Source organism: Crocuta crocuta, unplaced genomic scaffold (genome assembly GCF_008692635.1).
Source record: "Crocuta crocuta isolate KB4526 unplaced genomic scaffold, BGI_CrCroc_1.0 scaffold14, whole genome shotgun sequence".
Taxonomy (NCBI): Eukaryota; Metazoa; Chordata; class Mammalia; order Carnivora; family Hyaenidae; genus Crocuta; species Crocuta crocuta.
The window spans coordinates 4,914,329-4,926,354 of record NW_027530209.1 but is presented as its reverse complement, the minus strand read 5'-3'; the positions used below and the strand labels follow the sequence as shown (position 1 = coordinate 4,926,354).

The 12,026-nt window shown below is 37.8% G+C and overlaps 1 long non-coding RNA gene across 3 annotated transcripts in view; it reads left to right on the top strand.

Annotated features, from left to right (window-relative positions):
* LOC144232539 (uncharacterized) overlaps nt 1-12,026 on the top strand; it is a 245,577-nt gene that overhangs the window by 87,875 nt on the left and 145,676 nt on the right. The gene's annotated exons all lie outside the window — the stretch shown is intronic.

The following is a 12,026-nucleotide window of genomic DNA, read 5'->3' as shown; positions in this document are numbered from 1 at the left end:
TATCTGAGCCTTGGTCCTGGGAACCTACTGACTGTGGCAAATGGAGCTCTCAGCAGTACTGGGACTTGCTACCAAGCAGGAGGCTGGCAGCTATGAACACCAGCATTTCAGAAGTTTCCAGAAAAAAGTGCTCTTCTCCAGAATGCTGGGATTCTTTTTCATAGACAAGTGCTTAGCTTCCTGAGAAATATTAATGAGTATCTTGCAAGGGGGTGGAGGAGACCAAACCTCAGGGTCTTTTTAACTCTCAGCTCCCAGGACCCAAAAAGTACTTGTATTTGACTAAGGTAAAAGCTATAGTAAGTGTTGCTTCTAGCTAGTGTCACATTCTGTTTGTTTTCAAGACAGTTGAAGATTGAGTTGTTTCTCTATCCTACTAGTATTAATAATAATTCCTCAGCTATAGTGAATGCTTAATGTGAAAATGTGGTATGTCTCATCTCATTTAATTCTCATTAACAATTATATGAAACCGATACAGTTTGGGGTATCTGGGTGGTTTAGTTGGTTAAGCATCTGACTTCAACTCCGGTCATGATCTTGTGGTCCATGAGTTCAAGCCCTGCTTCATGCTCTGTGCTGACAACTCAGATCCTGGAGCCTACTTCAGATTCTGTCTCTCTCGCTCACTCTCTCTCTCTCTTTCTTTCTCTCTCTGTCCTTCCCCTACTCACTCTCTGTCTCTCAAAAATGAATAAACATTAAAAATTTTTTAAAAATCATAATATTTTTTAAAAAGATACAATTTTAAACTTTATTTGAATACAAAGAAAACAAGGCTGAGACAGGTTTTAATAACTTCTCAGTCTCCCACCTGACCCTTCTGGAACCCATTTTCTAATATGACCTCTTGCTTCCTCCCTTCAAACTTGAAAGAATGTCAGAGAGAATATTCTCATGTTTGATATGGGTCATGATACTGAAAGAAAATTGGTAAGTGGGTAGACGAAGGAATTTAACAGCTCTCTAAATCTTACAATTACAAGGAAACCAAAGTGCAGGTATAGCAATAGAATTTTGCTGCCCCAAAATTTCCTTTAAGAATCTGAACCACACACGGGGAGTCCACTCAGATTATGCTTCCCATTTCTGAACTTCCTTTCACTAATATTTATTATAAGAGGAGAGATTAATTCAAAAGGCAGCATCTCTGAGACCACAGTTACTAGGATTTTACTGAGGTTTTGATCAGAAAAATATGAATGCTGTTGGAGCTTGCAGTTGAGGCAAGCAAGAGGGAGAAAAAGGAACTGTGTTGTGGGGACAGACACTCTGGGCTGCAGTAGAACAACAGATGGCTCTTACAATTGATGACTACATCCTCCATGGTCAGCCCAACCTGGTTTGAAAAGATCTAAATTGAGAAAAGAGCTGGTGATGCTCCATGAGGCATCAAGATAATGCTGAAGTTTAGACAGTCCTTTGGGGAAAGAAAAAAGTAATAGGTTTATTAAAATTGGCTGTGTATTATGCTATGAAAACTTCTACAAGGATGCACAGATGGGCTTCAATTTGGACAACTCTGTTGCTACATATTAAAGGCCTTTGATTTTAATATCCAATAATGAATAAAACTACTGGTGGGTGTCCTCCTGAGTCATAATGTAATCAGAGGAGAATGGCTAAGTCTGGCTCTCATTTGTTTTTTCTATTGAATATTTGCTCTCAGCCAGATGCACCTATGCTGAGAATACAACAACAAATCATTGTATTGTATATGTAGTGGAGGAAACCAGAGGGATTTTGTCAGAAGGGAAAAAGATTGGAGTCCAGTAAAAATATGGTTTTGTAATTATTGAGTTTTCTAGAAGAGATCAACTCTAGGTATCCATGATCCTCCAAGTAAGCCAAAACTTAAGTGAAAAACAACAACAACGACAACAACAACCACAGTTTATTGAGAACTGCCACCTCCACTCTCTATCAGTAAGCCCAGTTTCATGCTGGTCATAGGTAACTCTAAAAGTAGAGCTTAACACTAGGATTTAGCACTGCTTACCTACCTTCTAAAGTACCTTACCATTGGCTGCTGATTATCTAGGCTGGTGATATCTGAGTTAAGGCTTCTGCTCATGATACTGAAGACACTGTTCCCTGAATAGTGGCCAAAATGTCTGTGTGTTCTGTATCCTGTACCTTTCTCACTTGGCAGACTGTATTGTCTTGGTTGATTTGGTTTGAAGCCAAATTCTACTTCCTTTGTATTTCTTCCTGTCCCCAAACAAAACCATTGTGTGGCTCCAGTTTTCCACTTTCTTCTGGGCACGTTCTTTTCAATGTGGTTTTACAGTTCCTCCCTTCAAATGTGGAGTTTAGTTCTCTACCCTCTGACTTGAACTGACTGCCAATAAAATGTGAAAGAAGTAAATGTGTAGAATGCCAGCTCTGAGCCTAGTCCCAAGAGGTCATAGACACTTTGGCCTTTTCTGTTGCTCCCCTGCCTTCATGATAAGAACAAGAACAGACTAGTCTACTGCAAGATGAGAGAGACCACATGGAGCATAGTCAACTGAACTCAAGTTGTCCCATCCAAGGTTCCATAGAGAGTCTACCCCAAATCAGCAAACTCACTTTGCTAACTTGAAGCTGACATAATTGAGTACCACTAATTAGCAGAACCACCCAGCCATCCTGATAACTCTTATGGAAGGAGGGAGTGATAATTGTTTTAAGCCACTAAGTTTCAGGGTAATTTGTTACATGTCAGTATCTAACATACAACCACTAACGCTTATCCCAAGTTCTGAGCTCTGACACACAATCTGATGTGCTTAAAGATGAGCTGGTATCTTCAGCTCATAGCACAATATCTGATACCCAGTGCTTCTCATAAGATAAATAATAAATGATATCTTGGAACTCACATCAGTGAAAATTTGGATTGCTCTATAATTTACAATCAGATCTAAATTTATTTTTCTTTTAATCAACATCCTCCTTTTTGAACTATGTCTCTTTTATATTCTCAATTTGGTGTCCTCTTGGTTTCTGTTTCATTGTCACTTAGAAATGAATAATAAATTTAAGAGATTAATAATTTTCTAAATTCATTTAGTATTTTTTTTGGGGGGTAGAGGCCTTTAGAAAGTAAAAGGAGCCATGTGAAGAGAAGGACAAATAATTCAAAATCAAATGAGAATGGAAGGTTTGTCTGGTCTTCTGAATTTCATGATGAAATTCTGAGTCACAAGTCGGTTGTTAGGGGTTTTGTTGCATAACAACAAATTCTTATATTTTTATTGACTTGATTTCAAATAGTTGTGGCCTGTCCTACGTTTTATACATTATAGTATCTTTTAACTTTTCTTAAAGCTTCATTCAGAATCCCAGGCATTAAAAGTAACTATAAATCTTTTTTATTTGGTGACTAGGTCTCTCTGCTTAGTAGAAATCAAGATATAACTATATTTTCTCCCATCTTCTAATAATCTGAGATCTTCAACCAAGGAACCATTTTTTTTTTTTATGATTGCCAACAATATTCATTCAAAAAATGTGCATAGACGTTGCTTTCTTGAGCATGAAGTCCTCAAAAGAGAATACTTTACAGATGTCAGGAATTTAGAACTGGACGTATACCCCAATTTTTTTTGGTATTCCTTCTCCTTTGGGATAAAATCCACCAAATTCCAATATTAACTTTATGCAGCAAGACAATGAGCACTTTTGGACTGCTTGCCCCTTCTCTGCATCTACAGCAGTAATACAACATTAGCTTAGAAAGCTGTTGTACTTGGTAGAGATGAGGATATCGTTCTTGTGGCATGGCTGGGGACTGGCTGCTTGTTTCCCTTTTCTACAGAGATGAGTGATATTACAAATCAGAATGGGCAACTCGGAAAAGGAAGAAGAAAAAAGAAGTAGCCTATGTTGTTCTCTTAATTATCACATTAGACTGCAGCCATTTAAGGTTTGGCACTTGATTGCATTCCTGGTCTCTCGAGGTGCAGGAACATTTCCCATCATGGCCTGGCTGTTGATGCAAAGATGTTCTGTGGAAGTCTTGTTCTTGTCTCATACTTTCTCTGCCTCATTAACTTGTTCATTTTAATGATTACATCTTCATAAAATATTATCAAATGCTCCATTCTTAAATTAAGCATTAAAAAATGGGAAGGGAAGGTTGATCATCATACAATCTGTCATATCTATTTGAACACTTGCAACGATTCCACTTCATTATTTTGAGGATGTAGAGGAGGTCATGCATCCCTGTGTCCTTACTATCTATTAATATAACTCCATTCGTCCCTGCATTCAAAACACATTTATTGATCTCTTTCAGTGTTCAAGGCCCTGGAGAGAGGCTTTGAGGGAAAGAAAGGGAAACTTTGATCCCTCCTTAGAAGTGCATGTATCTCTTTCCCTAGCAGGGATCAATTTTGAGGAAATCCTGATGAAGAAAGGTAACACACACTAATATAAATGAAAAAAAGACTTATTGGCCTGGAAGACTAGGAGTAGACACAGGAAAGGAAAAGGATATTAGGGATATACACCAGGGCTAATTTTTAGTCACTTGTTAACTCTGTATTTATGCACTTTTCTCTAGATCTATTATATTTGCAATTAAAATCAATATATCAATATATATATCAATGTGTCAATAATGTATATCAATCAATATATCAGTAAAATGGAAGTATACTGCTAAAACTTCAAAAGGAGAGACATGGGAGATAGTTACCAAAAAATGCTCTTAGGAAATTAAGGACAGTTATTTTTTTTTTTCCACAAAAATTCTCTTTTATTTTTTTTTATTTATTTTTTTTTTTTACAAATAGTTTATTGTCAAATTAGTTTCCACATAACACTCAGTGCTCATCCCCAAAGTGCCCTCCTCCATGCCCATCCCCCCTCCCCCCCACATCCATCAGTCCTCAGTTTTTGTCAGCATTCAAGAGTCTCTCATGGTTTGCCTCTCTCCCTTTCCCCCACCATTTCCGCCCTTCTTCTCCCCCTTGTTCCTCCGTCAAGTTCCTCCTAATCCTCCTATACGTGCAAACATATGATATTTGTCCTTCTCTGCCTGACTTATTTCGTTCAGCATAACACCCTCAAGGTCCATCCATGTTGCTACACATGGCCAGATTTCATTGTTTCTCATTGTAAGGACAGTTATTTTTACAAAGACAATTAAATTGGTACTTTATTTCAGTATAAATTAGATCCATGGTGAGATTAGAAGATATTCAAGTATGAAATTATTATTCTCCACCCAAAATAAAAATATGACCTGTGTATAGGTGTCATAAATTAACTTTGTCTTATACCCTACTCTAAATGTATGTCATCCAAGTTAACAGATATTGAATATCTGACCAATTAAATTATGCAGGTTTGCTTTATATGGGAACAAATACCTCCCTATCCTATACAGTCAATCTTTTTTATTGAAATCCAGGTCTTTACAATATCCATGAAAATTTAATCTGCATAATTCCAGTGTATCTAGATTATTTTTAAATATTTATTTATTTTTGAGAGAGAGAGAGCACAAGCAGGAGAGAGGCAGAGAGAGAAACAGGGAGACACAGATTCTGAAGAGGCTCCAGGCTCCAGTCTGTCAGCACAGAGCCTGATGTGGGGTTCAAACCCACAAACTACAAGATCATGACCTCAGCTGAAGTAGGACGCTTAACCAACTGAGCCACCCAAATGCCCCACTATCTAGATTATTTTTTAAATTTTTATTTCTATCAATCATTCACTATTCCTATGACTATTTTATCACCACTTATTAAATTATTCAGTAAATATTCAGTGCTTACTGTGCACTATACACTATTGTAGGTGTTGAGGATATAGCAATAAACAAAAGACAAAGTTTCCTGTGGAACTTAAATTATAGGGTAGGAGACATGCAATAAAAAGAAGACAGAAAAGTAGATAGTACCTCAGATGGCAATGTGAAATGTGGAGACATATAAAGTAAAATAGAAGGCATAGGGAATGTAGAAGCTTCTAGGTCCTGGCACCAGCCTTGTGTTTGGGGAGGAATGGCAGTGAGGTCAGTGACCATAGCAGAGAGAAAGGAAGAAGTAGGAAATGAATGCAAAGATATAGAGAGGAGCTCTTCCCTCTGTAGGGCCTTATGGACCATGGAAAGGCTTCAGCTTTTACTCTCCTTAAGGTGAGAAGCCATTGGGGAATTTAAGTCAAGTTGTAACATACTTTTTTAAAAAAATATTTATTTTTTAATTTACATTCAAGTTAGTTAGCATATAGTGCAGCAATGATTTCAGAAGTAGATTACTTAATGCCCCTTATCCATTTAGCCCATCCCATCTCCTGCAGCATCCATCTGTTCTCTATATTTAAGAGTCTCTTATGTTTTGTCCCCCTCTCTGTTTTTATGTTACTTTTGATTCCCTTCCCTTATGTTCATCTGTTTTGTATCTTAAATTCCTCATGTGAGTGAAGTTGTATGATATTTGTCTTTCTCTGACTGACTAACTTCACTTAACATAATACCCTCTAGTTCCATCCAGGTAGTTGCAAATGGCAAGATTTCATTCTTTTTGATTGCTGAGTAATATTTCATTGTGTATATATATATATATATATAGAGAGAGAGAGAGAGGGAGAGAGAGAGAGAGAGATGTGGACTCACATCTTCTTCATCCATTCATCCATCAGTGGACATTTGGTATCTTTCCATACTTTGGCTATTGTCGATAGCACTGCTATAAACACTAGGGTGCATGTTCCCCTTCAAAATAGCACACCTGTTTATCCCTTGACTAAATATCTAGTAGTCTGACTGCTGGGTTGTAGGGTAGTTCTATTTTTAATTTTTTGAGGAACCTCCATACTGTTTTCCAGAGTGGCTGTACTAGTTTGCATTCCCACCAGCAGTGCAAAAGAGATCCTCTTTTTCCGCATCCTCACCAACATCTAAATTGTAACATACTTAACCTACATTTTAATAGATTTTAATTTTTTAAGTTTATTTATTTATTTTGGAAGAGAGAGAGTGCAAGCATGAGCAGGGAGGGCCAGAGAGAGAGGGAGAGAGAGAATCACAAGCAAATTTTGCACGGTCAGCACAGAGACCGATGAGGACTCAACCTCATGAACCATGAGATCATGACCTGAGCTGAAATCAAGAGTCAGATGCTTAACTGACTGAGCTCTCCAAGCATCCCTAGATTTTAAATTTGTTAAAAGGTTGTTGTGTTGAGAATAGATTGAAGAGGTCCAATAATCGAAGTAATCAGAGCTGCTATTGGAGCTGCTCGTCAAAAGTTGATATTGGCTTCGACCAGACTGTAACAGTGGGAATGACCAGATTCTGAATGTATTTTGAAGGCTGAATCATATGTATAACTTGCTGACTAATTGGATATGAGGTATGAGAGAAAGAGAATTCTAAGTGGACTCCGTAGTTTGGGACCTGAGCAACCGGTAGGATGGAGTTGCTTTTTACTAAGATGGGAAAGGCTACAGAAAGAAGGCTGTAGAGCCAGGAGTTGGGCAATGGATGTGTTATATTTGAGATGTCTCACATACATACAAGTAGATACAGTAAGTATACAGTTGAACAATTGAGTCTGGAGTTTAGGGGGAGAAGTTCTGGCCAGAAATACAAATCTAAGAGTCATCAGTATATAGAATGGCTTTTAAGTTCTGCAGAAGAAATGGAAGTATATAGGAAACCACTATAGACAAAGAGAGGATAATATCTCGGGGCAAAGCTCTGGAGAATAGAAATGCTGACAGATCCAAGAGTTGAAGAAGAATAAGCAAAAGTTACTAAAAAGGTATAATCAGGGTAATTGTAGGAGCTGAGATATGCTCTTCTGTATTTGAGCAGGGTGGCTCACTGTATAAGCATTTTTAATACCATATTTCATTAGATTTATTTAAAATAGAATACACAGTGAAAATTCATATAAACCTTTTTGCTTTTTGGGTTTTTTTAAAAATGTTTTATTTATTTTTGAGACAGAGAGAGCAAGAGCATGAGCAGGAGATGGGCAGAGAAAGAGGGAGACACAGAATCCGAAGCAGGCTCCAGGCTCTGAGCTGTCAGCAGGGAGCCCAACGTGGGGCTCAAACTCATGAACCTCAAGATCATGACCTGAGCCGAAGTCAGACACTTAACGGACTGAGACACCCAGGTGCCCCATGAACCTGGTTACTTTTTACTAATTTACTCCCTCGGCCCAGATTCTGTTTAGCATTCCTTACTAACTGAAGCTTCCAATGTTAAGTTTCCTCTGTCCTGTCAATTTCTCACAGATTTCTTGCCTCTTTGTATAGAGTATAAAAACTCCCTGCCTTGGTCACCTCTTTAAATCTTAGTTTTATTATTGAAGCTCTGTGAGCACATAACAAAACTTTGATTTTTTCCCTCCTGTTAATGTATCTCACGTAAATTTAAATCTTAGTCCAGGTGGAAGACCTTGAGGGTAGAGGCAGAATTTTTCCTTCCCTTCAATACATACTATATATATTACTTATTATTTATATATCTATATTATTTACATATAAATATTTATATTTTTAAGCTTTTAGGCACAACCTATACATTGCATTCTCCATCTCTTGATTTGTGTTTGCTCAGTAGCATATTTTAAAAATATTGTTACATGTGGGGCGCCTGGGTGGCTCAGTCGGTTAGGTGTCTGACTTCAGCTCAGGTCATGATGTCTCAGTTCGTGGGTCTGAGCCCACATCGGGCTCGGTGCTGACGGTTAGCTCGGAGCCTGGAGCCTGCTTCAGATTCTGTGTCTCCTTCTCTCTCTGGCCCTCCCCTGTTCATGCTGTCTCTCTCCCTCTCTCAGAAATAAATAAAAACATAAAAAAATTAAAAAATATATTGTTACATATAATTTTAGGTCATTTTTTAAAATATTGTACCACATTCCATTGTAAGAATGTATTGTAGCCTATTCTTCTATACATTTTATGCAAGGCATTTATAGCTATTTGCAGTTTTTGCTATTTTTAACAATGTTGCTGCAAATATTCATGTACTGTCTTCTTAAAAAAAATTTTTAATGTTTATTTAGTTTGAGAGACAGAGCATGAGAGAGGGAGGAGCAGAGAGAGAGGAAGACACAGGATCTGAAGCAGGCTCCAAGCTCTGAGCAGTCAGCAGAGAGCCCAATGCAGGGTTGGAACCCATAAACTGTAAGATCATGACCTGAGCCAAAGTCAGAGGATTGACTAACTAAGCCACCCAGGCGCCCCTCATATACTGTCTTTAATATACTAATGTGTGTGGTTTTCTCTAACATATTAATCCAGGGGTGGAATTGATGGTCATATAGTATGTGTGTTTTTCATCTTATTGAATCACCAAATCTTCTTCAAACTGATTGTGTCAATTTATACTGCTAATAGCAGTGAAAGAGAGGTCCCTTTGCTGGACTCCTTGGCAATCCTTTAATTCGATGGGACCAAATGACATCTTGTTGTTTTAATTTTTTTTTTTAATTTATCTTTTCAAAAGTTTATTGACCTTATGGGTCTCTTCCTCTGTGAATGGCCTGGTCGTATCTTTGCCATGTTGTGATTTTGTTTAATGCTTTACCGGTAGGTAAATTCACATTAAATTCCGGTTTTTGTTTTTCTTGAAAAGCAAGATCTGGCAGTAGCCACCAACTTTTTCATAAGGCAAGAGTTGACAAGAAATCTTGAGCTAGAGCATACAGTGTTTGGTTTGCCACAGTCTGAAATACTCCAAATCATATTATAAGTGGTCTGCTCTATTCATTTATTTTATCCATCTGACTCCTAGAAGCATCTGAATAGAGGATCTTGTCCTAGAAACCACCTGAACCAGATTAGGAATGCAGGATTCATCTGGGTTTCTTTTGAGAATATTGTTTAACAAGATTAAACACTTGTTTAAATGACACACATAGGAATGCTATTCTTTAAAAAGAAACAAACAAACACAAAACAGTATGTTTATTTTATAGACCTATCCCTGCTTTAGGGAATTCCAAAGCATAGAAGTCCAGACTTTTAAAAGCATGTGGTGATCATTCTCTCTGTTCTAAATACTTCTATAGGTGGATTTAACAATTTACCAAAACTCACTACGGGGATGTCTTCTACAAAGCAGCCCCCCTCTAACACACTTACAACATAGATTATTGTCCAGCCAACATATACTTAATAACCTGTCATTATAGCCCACTTTCTAAAAACACCTACTATAAAAAGGAAGTTACATGCACACTCTGTGACAGCATTTTCAGCTGAATAAAAACATAATAATACATTCATTAGCACCTACCTTACTTAAAGGTTAGAGTGATGGCAACCCTGGCAAAAATAAGAGAAAACTTGGAAATAAGAGGGAGAGGAAAACTGTGAGGGGTTTTGAGTGGCGATTAACAAATGAGCTATTCTGGGACATTTCTTCACTGATGAGGATCCGGGATGCAAGGCTGATTCGAAGGAAGTGAATTATTTCCCTGGGGCACCGTGTCTGCTCTTGTGGTAGCTGCTACCACATGAATATTAATGTCTGTTTCGGGTAGCATAGCCTCAATGACTATGCTCACTTGAGGCATGGATAATGCAGAAAAACAGGGTTATAATACATTATTATTCCCAGTGTTCTTTGTACAAAATAAACTTTAAAAGTGAAGCTAACTAAACTGATTAATTTCTACTTTGATGTTATGTTGCGATGTTATTTTCACATAGTGTTATATTATCAGAGCAAAGTACGAAAACAAGTCAACTTCTTAAGTTCAAATTGAATACTGTTATCACTTATTTATTCCTTCAACAAATATTTATCGAACACCTACTATGTGCTAGGAGCTAGAAATCAACCCACCAAAAATCTCTGCTTTGTAGAGCTTATCCTGTGGCTGTACGGCTCACGTTTTATAGAGCTCTGCCCATGCGTATGTATTCAGATAGATCCTCAGCTACTGCTTGCCAGCACATATCCACTCTTCAGGGAAGCTTCATGTTCTGTCTGTCTTCTGTACTGTTACTTTTTTGTCATCACTCAATCAGTCCTAAGTGGTGGCAGAACTAGAGGTTGCACCAAAAAGTGAGGAAAACACTATCTAAATGTGGTGCCGTTTCAAAAAGTACAGAACAACAGTGGTATAGGTCCATTTCCTATATTACTCCAAATATTTATACTTTATATAGACTTCAGAAAGACACATGCTATGTTTACATTTTTAAATACATTTTTCCTCTGCTGGGGCGCCTGGGTGGCTCAGTCAGTTAAACTTCCAACTCTTGACTTCGCTCAGGTCACAATCTCACAGTTTGTGGAATCAAGCCCCACTTATTGGGATTCTCTGTCCCTCTCTCTCTGCCCTTCTCCCTTGCTGTGCACTCTCTCTCTCTCTTTTTCAAAAGAAGTAAATTAACTTAAAAGATACATTTTTCCTCTGCTGAGCCAAGGCTGTTGTAGGGTAGTAGCTTGATCTTCATCTGATGATATCACCAGTTATACTTGAAGTTAGTAGAAGATGTAAGACAAAGAAATCCAAGAGGGGGAAAACAGTAGAAGGATGCAGAGGTCAGTGAACAAACAGAAAACAATGTAAACAGTTGTGAATATTAGGAAGACTAGCCAATGGGAAACTGAACTGGTACTGAGTTGAGATGTTAGCAGAAGCAAGGTGCCTGTGAGCCTGTAACTAGCACAGAAACTTACCATCTCCTTAATGGAGAAGAGTTTGAGGAAATCGAATTTAGAGAGGTATTTAAGGATATTAAAGACGAGTAACATCTGAAGTAACATTGCCTGTATAGAATACCTGAAATGCTTGATAAAATGTAAACAGCATCTTTTTAAAAGCATGGCTGAGCTTTTGGGAAAGTTAGGGAAAATCACTAGAGGCCACAGCTGTATGGAGTCATGAATTCAGAAAGATAAGTAAGAACTGGAGCAAATGTTTATTATGGAGATATCTGAAAATTCCTTTGTGGTTGAGAAGCTAAGATTTTGAAGGTCTGTGCATGCAGGAGACATTGGCTGTATTGGAGACCAAAATCATAAAGAAATGGCACTCTTGTTGGAAATCGGTAAGCAA